Source organism: Cornus florida, unplaced genomic scaffold (assembly GCF_030987335.1).
Source record: "Cornus florida cultivar Cherokee Brave unplaced genomic scaffold, ASM3098733v1 CherokeeBrave_3.0.0_Hap2_Chr10, whole genome shotgun sequence".
Lineage (NCBI taxonomy): Eukaryota > Viridiplantae > Streptophyta > Magnoliopsida > Cornales > Cornaceae > Cornus > Cornus florida.
The window spans coordinates 92912275-92921964 of record NW_026775580.1 but is presented as its reverse complement, the minus strand read 5'-3'; positions in this window follow the sequence as shown (position 1 = coordinate 92921964).

Genomic DNA, 9690 nt, shown 5'->3' with positions numbered 1-9690 from the left:
AATGTTTTAGCAATTGAGATTAAGTGTGTAGAATGAATTGGATATAGAGAATCCTTATTTAACGGTATAATAAAATATCATCATGTATAAGATTCAGTTTGTGTAGGACGTATGATATAGAAAGTTTAAAGAAATAATAAGTCATTCCTATTATGTGATAACTTGATATCATATTTATCATAGTTATTTATGGAATGTTTGATGTATTTTCCTTAATTGTTACATCAATTGTTGGATTGTGTGGTTTAATGCACCGGTATGGGACGGTGGCATTCTAGGGATGAATTAACTTATCAGTTAAGTTCTACCTATTTTATATAAGGGAATGGATTAACTAAAATGTTAAGTCCTACTTATATTTAAGTCAGGTCAGCTGAACAAGTTGAATGACTTATGGAGGATTAATTTATTATATAAGGGAATGGATTAACTAAAATGTTAAGTCCTATTTATATTCACGTTAGATCAGCTGAACAAGTTGAATGACTTATGAAGGATTAATTTATACTGGATAGGATGGTTACTAGATTATATATATATAAGTATGGTGCCATGATATGAGCTTGAGTCTCAGGATCAATGGTTAGGGCGCGTATATCGCCAGGGATGTGTAGCTAGATATAGTGTAGTTGTGTACCCTGGTAGGTCTAGGTACTCATGCCCACTATATGTGCGTTTTGCATGTTGCTTACTATTCAGGTTGACACAACCCTATAGTCTAGTGAGGTTCCTTTAGTGTGTATATATATATATACGGACTACTAGTTACTGTTGGATTGACTAGGATGTATACGTGTATCGGATCTCTACTTGGACTGTAGTAGAGTAGAACTTGTTTGTGGGCCTGACCCACCATTATTTTTCAGGTGTTCGTCACGAGTAGAGGTTGTTCGTGCTGAGCGGGGATCAGTCTACTTCATTCTTCTGATGCTACATAGGAGTTCCTTTATGATTTAGTTTCCTGTTTTAGATTACTGTCATTTGTTTAGTTTGGATTTTCTAGGGGTCCACACAGTATGGATTCCCGAGTTGTATTTTGGAGGATCAGTTGTATCAGAAGAGTTTATTAATTAATGGAAATATATTATGAGGTTTATTATTAGATTATCATTTTAGTTTCTTTTTAGCATTTTATTTATTCTTCTTTATTCTTTTGTACTCTGTGTTCGTTTATTATCAATTTGTTTTGATATCCTCAGGTATTCGGGCCTGGGCCTGGCCAAGCCGCATTCGGAAATTCGGGGGAATCACAGCAACTGATAGGGAAAAATATAAACTTACCCTACCCTTGATAAGATTGATTAGATTTCATTATCAAAGATAATGAAATCTGACGTGGTTCAACAGGTAAGAATAATCCTATTATAACTTGAGGAGGTCAAAAGGATTAAATCATATCCCCGACAAATCTGGCAACAAATCTCCCATGATTTCACACAAGCGGGAGATAAGATCAACCATCGACATCGGCGGAACAATTTTGATTCCAATCGACAGCCATAAATAGGGCACCAAGCCATTAAAGAAGGTATGACGTAAAAACTATTATTAATCCCTGCCTTCTTTTTAAACCTCCGTAACTAATTTGATTGTCGGAGAGCTCTTGGCAGGCACCACACCGGTGCCGTCAAGGTTCATCGATCTTCTCCTCTCTTCCTTGCAGGAAAACGGTATCGTATCGGACTGCTCGAATTTCAGCCTCAACAGTTGGCGCCGTCTGTGGGAATGACGATTCCCTTGAATCAATTAATTATTTGTTGGGTATATAAGTTTGCAGTTCGGTATGGTTACCGAAAGAACACTGTCGCAGGGATCTGGTCAAAGGGTAGAGTCGGGTGAAAACCTGGATGTCACAAACCACCAGGCACGGCTTGCAGCGTTGGAACTGCAGGTTCAAACTCTGAGTCAGGGTATGAACCAGTTGATCCAGCAAAATGCAATACTCTTGCAACACCTTGTGCCACCAGTTCAACAAAACTTTCCAGGACAAGATCTCTCAAGTCCAAACGGAGGTAATGGGAATCTTGAAGAGAAGGATAATCATCCCCTCCAAAATGAGACTGAAGTCGAACAAAGCCAGGTGGGAACCAGACGTAGAGGTGTGGTTCACCCATCTCTCCCACGGAGTTCCCGACCTCCTGAAAGCATAGCCTTCTGTCTTAAGAAAAAGACAAAGAAAGTTACCCATATCGACTTGCAGATCAAGGATCTCAAGGGAAAAATGGAAGATGTAATGCAGGCTATGAAAGGGAAAGGTCATGTCGCCGTAGATGACTAGGTACAAAGGACTAACCTGTTTTTCAGCCCCGCCGTTATGAAATATCCACTACCTAGCAAGTTCAGGATGCCCTCGTTCGAAAGCTTCGATGGGACCAAAGATCCCTTCGATCACCTGGAAACTTTTCAAGCTCTTATGCATTTACATACTGTGCCAGATGAAATCATGGGCCAAGCTTTTCCCACTACACTTAAGGGATCAGCGAGAGTTTGGTTCAACAAGTTGAAGCCAGGAACCATCAACACCTTTGAAGAATTGAGTAAGCAGTTTGTGAGCCACTTCATTGCAGGTCAGAGGCATAAAAGGCCGGCTACCTACCTGTTTATCGTGGAGCAACAAAAGGAAGAGTCGATTCGGGAATACATCACCCGATTCAACGCGGAGATGTTGCAGGTAGAAGAGGTGGACGACAAGGTAGCTTTGACCGCTTTCATAAGAGGACTCCAAACCTCTAGATTCTTGTTCTCCTTATCAAAAGAACCTCCCACCAGCATGATAGAGTTGCTGGTCAGAGCGCAAAAACACATCAACGCTGAAGACACCATGAGTGCAAGGAAGAAAGGAGAGGACAAGAAGAAGCCAGCCCCTCTCGCAAGGGATGAAAATAATACCAAATATAAGAAATCGTTCTTCAGCTAAAGCAACAACACATATCATGAGAAGGACTCAGATGAGTATACCGACTAGAAATTGTCTCACGGCTAGAATTAGCCTTATCAAGTCATTCACAATAAAGACTGGGGGCATCTTAGTTAATCATTTTAAATGGAGGGTAGCTCCATCACATGTTTTTTTGTTTTTAATAAGCCTTGAGGCAATGATGGTCTTTAATAAAATTCCTTTTAGTTTATATGTGTAGTATCCCTGTACTATAAGGGATAATAAATGAGTGTCCCGTAGTACAAGACCCGGGCTGAGTGAATCCTGTAATCCGTATCCCCGTACTATAAGGGATAGTAAATGAGTGTCCGACCCGGGCTGAGTGAATCCCGTAATCCGTATCCCTGTACTATAAGGGAATAGTAAATGAGTGTCCTGTATTACAAGGACCCGGGCTGAATGAATCCCGTCATCCATATCCCCGGACTATAAGGATAAGTATCTTGTATTATCAGGACCTGAGCTGAATGAATCCCGTAATCCATATCCCCGTAATATAAGGGATAATAAATGAATATCCTGTACTACAAGGACCCGGGTTGGATGAATCCTGAAATTAATATCCCCTTATAATAAGGGATAGTGAATAAAAATTATTTATTAAAGAAGTGAGCTAAGTAAAACTCGTAAAGTTCAATTTCCTTACTAAAGGGACGAGCTTTGTAAAACTCGTAAAGTTCAATTCCCGTATTAAAGGAGTGAAACTCATACAATTTATTCCCTTATCAAAGGAAGAGTACTGTTCCCTCGGGTGCAAAAAAAAAAAATAATAAATAAATAAATAAATAAAATAAAATTTCCTGAGTTACTATTCACGTGAATAGTGCCCACGGGTACTGTTCATAGGGGTATTTAAAAAAAAAAAACTCCCTTAGTTACTATTCACAGGAGTTGAAAAAAAATCCTGAGTTACTATTCACGCGAATAGTACCCGCGGGTACTGTTAATAGGGGTTGAAAAAAAAAATTTATTATTATTATTATTATTATTTATTACATTCCCAAAACTAGACGTGCAAGCTTGGGAATGGGGGGCAACTGATAGGGAAAAATATAAACCTACCCTACCCTCGATAAGATGGATTAGATTTCATTATCAAAGATAATGAAATCTGACGTGGTTCAACAGGTAAGAATAATCCTATTATAACTGGAGGAGGTCAAAAGGATTAAATCATATCCCCGACAAATCTTGCAACAAATCTCCTATGATTTCACACAAGTGGGAGATAAGATCAACCATCGACATCGACGGAACAATTTTGATTCCAATCGACAGCCATAAATAGGGCACTAAGCCATTAAAGAAGGTACGACGTAAAAACTATTATTAATCTCTGCCTTCTTTTTAAACCTCCGTGACTAATTTGATCGTCGGAGAGCTCTTGGTAGGCACCACACCGGTGCCGTCAAGGTTCATCGATCTTCTCCTCTCTTCCTTGCAGGAAAACGGTATCGTATCGGACTGCGCGAATTTCAGCCTTAACAGTTGGCACCGTTTGTGGGAACGACGATTCCCTTGAATCAATTAATTACTCGTTGGGTATATAAGTTTGTAGTCTGGTATGGTTACCGAAGGAACACCGTCGCAGGGATTTGGTTAAAGGGTAGAGTCGGGTGAAAACCTGGATGTCCCAACCGACCAGGCACGGCTTGCAGTGTCGGAACTGCAGGTTCAAACTTTGAGTCAGGGTATGAACCAGTTGATCCAGCAAAATGCAATACTCTTGTAACACCTTGTTCCACCAGTTCAACAAAACTTTCCAGGACAAGATCTCTCAAGTCCAAACGGAGGTAATGGGAATCTTGAAGAGAAGGATAATCATCCCCTCCAAAATGAGACTGAAGTCGAACAAAGCCAGGTGGGAACCAGACGTAGAGGTGTGGTTCACCCATCTCTCCCACGGAGTTCCCGACCTCCTGAAAGCATAGCCTTCTGTCTTAAGAAAAAGACAAAGAAAGTTACCCATATTGACTTGCAGATCAAGGATCTTAAGGGGAAAATGGAAGATGTAATGCAGGCTATGAAAGGGAAAGGTCATGCCGCTGTAGATGACCGGGTACAAAGGACCAACCTGCCTTTCAGCCCCGCCGTTATGAAATGTCCACTACCTAGCAAGTTCAGGATACCCTCGTTTGAAAGCTTCGATGGGACCAAAGATCCCTTCGATCACCTGGAAACTTTTCAAGCTCTATGCATTTACACACTGTGCCAGATGAAATCATGTGCTGAGCTTTTACCACTACACTTACGAGATCAGCGAGAGTTTGGTTTAACAAGTTGAAGCCAGGAACCATCAACACCTTTGAAGAATTGAGTAAGCAGTTTGTGAGCCACTTCATTGCAGGTCAGAGGCATAGGAGGCCGGCTACCTACCTGTTTACCGTGGAACAACAAAAGGAAGTGTCGATTCGGGAATACATCACCCGATTCAACGCAGAGATGTTGCAGATAGAAGAGGTGGACGACAAGGTAGCTTTGACCGCTTTCATAAGAGGACTCCAAACCTCCAGATTCTTGTTCTCTATATCAAAAGAACCTCCCACCAGCATGATAGAGTTGCTGGTCAGAGTGCAAAAACACATCAACGCTGAAGACACCATGAGTGCAAAGAAGAAAGGAGAAGACAAGAAGAGGCCAGCCCCTCTCGCAAGGGATGAAAATAATACCAAATATAAGAAATCCTTCTTCAGCCAGAGCAACAGCACATATCATTAGAAGGATTCAGATGAGTATACCGACTAGAAATTGTCTCACGGCTGGAATTAACCTTATCAAGTCATTCACAATAAAGATTGGGGGTATCTTAGTTAATCATTTTAAATGGAGGGTAGCTCCGTCACACGTTTTTTTGTTAATAAAATTCCTTTTAGTTTATACGTGCAGTATCCTCGTACTATAAGGGATAGTAAATGAGTGTCTTGTAGTACAAGGACCCGGGCTGAGTGAATCCTGTAATCCGTATCCCCGTACTATAAGAGATAGTAAATGAGTGTCCGACCCGGGCTGAGTGAATCCCGTAATCCGTATCCCCGTACTATAAGGAAATAGTAAATGAGTGTCCTGTATTACAAGGACCCAGGCTGAATGAATCCCGTCATCCATATCCCCGGACTATAAGGATAAGTATCTTGTATTATCAGGACCCGGGCTGAATGAATCCCGTAATCCATATCCCCGTAATATAAGGGATAATAAATGAATATCTTGTACTATAAGGACCCGGGTTGGATGAATCTCGTAATTAATATCTCTTTACAATAAGGGATAGTAAATAAAAATCATTTATTAAAGAAGTGAGCTGAGTAAAACTCTTAAAGTTCAATTCCCTTACTAAATGGATGAGCTGAGAAAACTCGTAAAGTTTAATTCCCTTATTAAAGGAGTAAAACTCATACAATTTATTCCCTTATCAAAGGAAGAGTACTGTTCCCTTGGGTGCGAAATAAATAAATAAAAAATTTCCTGAGTTACTATTCACGTGAATAGTGTCCGCGGGTACTGTTCACAGGGGTATTTAAAAAAAAAAAAAATTCCCTTAGTTACTATTCACATGAATAGTACCCGCGGGTACTTTTCACAGGAGTTGAAAAAAAAATCATGAGTTACTATTCACGCAAATAGTACCCGCGGGGACTGTTCACAGGGGTTGAAAAAAAAAATTATTATTATTATTATTTATTACATTCCCAAAGCTAGACGTGCAAACTTGGGAATGTGGGGCAACTGATAGGGAAAAATATAAACCTACCCTACCCTCGATAAGATTGATTAGATTTCATTATCAAAGATAATGAAATCTAACGTGGTTCAACAGGTAAGAATAATCCTTTTATAACTAGAGGAGGTCAAAAGGATTAAATCATATCCCGACAAATCTGGCAACAAATCTCCCATGATTTCACACAAGCGGAAGATAAGATCAACCATCGACATCAGCGGAACAATTTTGATTCCAATCGACAGCCATAAATAGGGCACCAAGCCATTAAAGAAGGTACGACGTAAAAACTATTATTAGTCCCTGCCTTCTTTTTAAACCTTCGTGACTAATTTGATCGTTGGAGAGCTCTTGGCAGGCACCACACCGGTGCCGTCAAGGTTCATCGATCTTCTCCTCTCTTCCTTGCAGGAAAACGGTATTGTATCGGACTGCGCGAATTTCAGCCTCAACACAAACGAAACCTAATGATACATAAAGAGTAGGTGAAACCCAACGAATTGAAATAGAACTGAAACGTTTTGATTCCTCGCTAGTATAATTTCGGTTTCAGTTTTTATATTTGTGGAACTTTTGCGTTTTACTTCGGTCCTTGAAATAGAACAAATTATACTATATGTAATCTATATATATATATATATATATATATATATATATGGTTTTTTTAATTATATAATTACAATACATAATAATAATTACATAAATATATTGGCCATAACAGCTACAAATCATGACCCACCCATTAATATGACTTGACCATTGTATATATATATATATATATATATATATATGTATATGGTTTTTTTAATTATATAATTACAATACATAATAATAATTACATAAATATATTGGCCATAACAGCTACAAATCATGACCCACCCATTAATATGACTTGACCATTGTGTAATAATATATTATGGGATAGGGATTTATTGTTGAAAAAGGAAAAAATAATAGAAGTAATATAGCCTATATTCTATCTTATCTTTACCTTTAGTAGAAAATTTAATCGCCATTTTTATACCACAATATCGTAATTAAAATAGTGATACTTCATAATTACCATTCATAAAGTAAAAAAAAAAATTAATTGCTCTTTTCTATTGAACTAATTGACTCATACTAAAATAATAAATAAAATAATCAAAATAAAGTAATTTTAATCATTGTTTCCACGCTAATCACCACTTGATACTTAAATAAAATGATAATTGATCCATATCAATGATCTTAGTACCGATCATCATTTAACATAAATGTGTCAAAAATATATAACATTTTATTTAATTTTTATTTATCAAATAGTAATTGGTCTGATCAACAATTCTAGACCGTGTGGTAATTTCCCAAAAAGTAAAGTATAATTTAATCACCAATTTGCAACTACATATTGGTTTGTCATATTTGGTAATCATAGGGATGCATGGACATTTGGAGCCGCTGATCCCAACAATGAAACTGCAACCCTGCTTTAGGTAATTATTGTCCCACTGGATCCATTGTCAATTAAACTATTTTGTTGTCTAAGATATAAATTTTTATCCATCAAACAAATGAAATATGAACCATATGAAGATTGAAATGAATTGTGACAAAATTGATAAAGTGGCTATCTTCAGAACTAAATTTGACAAGACTTATATATGATTATTATTTCATGAAGTTCTATTCAACGAATAACTTATACAAAAGCTAAAAATATATGTAGGGAAAAAAATAAGAATTAATACCTTCAATCGAAAGACGGAGCTCTATTTATATGTATTTTTCTATTACGAACCATGAGTAAATTATCAATCATATCTAAAGGTCATTATGTATAATGTGACTCACTAGTGAACAAGAGATCACTTTCGATCTCTTGCTTATCAAAGAGCAAGAATTTCATGGACACCAAGCATGCTGGCCAAAAAAAAATATATATATATAATAATAATAATAATAATAATAATAATAATAATCATATCCAACTATAGTGTATATGAATTTCTTACTATAATATATATTCCATTACTCGATTTAATACAATACATTGTGTTTATACCCAGTGACGGAGCCAGGATTTCAAGTGAGGGGGGCACACTGCCAAAAAAAAAAAAAAAAAATACAGAGTGTGTGTGTGGGTGTGTGTGTGTATAACAACTATAAAATTCAAAAGTCAAAAAAGAAGAAAAATATTAAAATATAAAAGGAAAGAAAAATGAGAAAACTTTAAAAGGAAATAGTTAAAAAGTTTTAATTGAGGAAAAAAAAATTGACTTTTTCTACTAAGGAAATTTAAGAATGTGGAGAGTAAAAGAGAAAATAAAGAAAAAATAAAAATATAATTTTAGAAACTACAAATTTGAGGGGGGCACTATATAAATTTTTTCATATATATGGAATTTTTTTTTATAATTACCACATATATTATAGGTTGCTGGCCAATTCAGGGGGGCACGTGCCCCCCCTAGGCCTTCATTGGCTCCGTCCCTGTTTATACCATAAATATCTTTCAGTTGGAAAGGTTATCGTGGCGATCCCAATGGAAAGGTGAGCGTTTCTTATGAGAAATGTGAGCGTTTCTAATTGGAAGAGTGATATACAAATAATATTCAATCATAAAGCAACATGTGAAAAATGTAGCCATTTAGTACAAGTAGCTACACAGGGACATGTGTCAGCCAAAAAATGAACCAATTACCTACAGTTGGAAGGACGTGTGACTTTCCAAGTTGATACATGGCAGAAGGAAATAGTTTTTTACAGTTAGAAAGTTGTTGCTAAATAAGACACGTGTCAGCCAAAGAGGGAATCAGTTACTTGCAGTTGGAAAGACATGTGACTTTCTAAGTGGACACATGGCAGGCAGAGAAGAAAACAATTACCTGCAAGTTAGAGGCCATTACAGGCAGTTCGGAGATCGTAGCCTATTCCATTTAGCAGTTTCAGAACGTGGCTAGAAGCCTTCAATTGGAATTGAACCACCAAAATCACTCATTCAAAGTTGTAATTCATGGGACATCATGTTCTTACATGTGTCAATATTGTG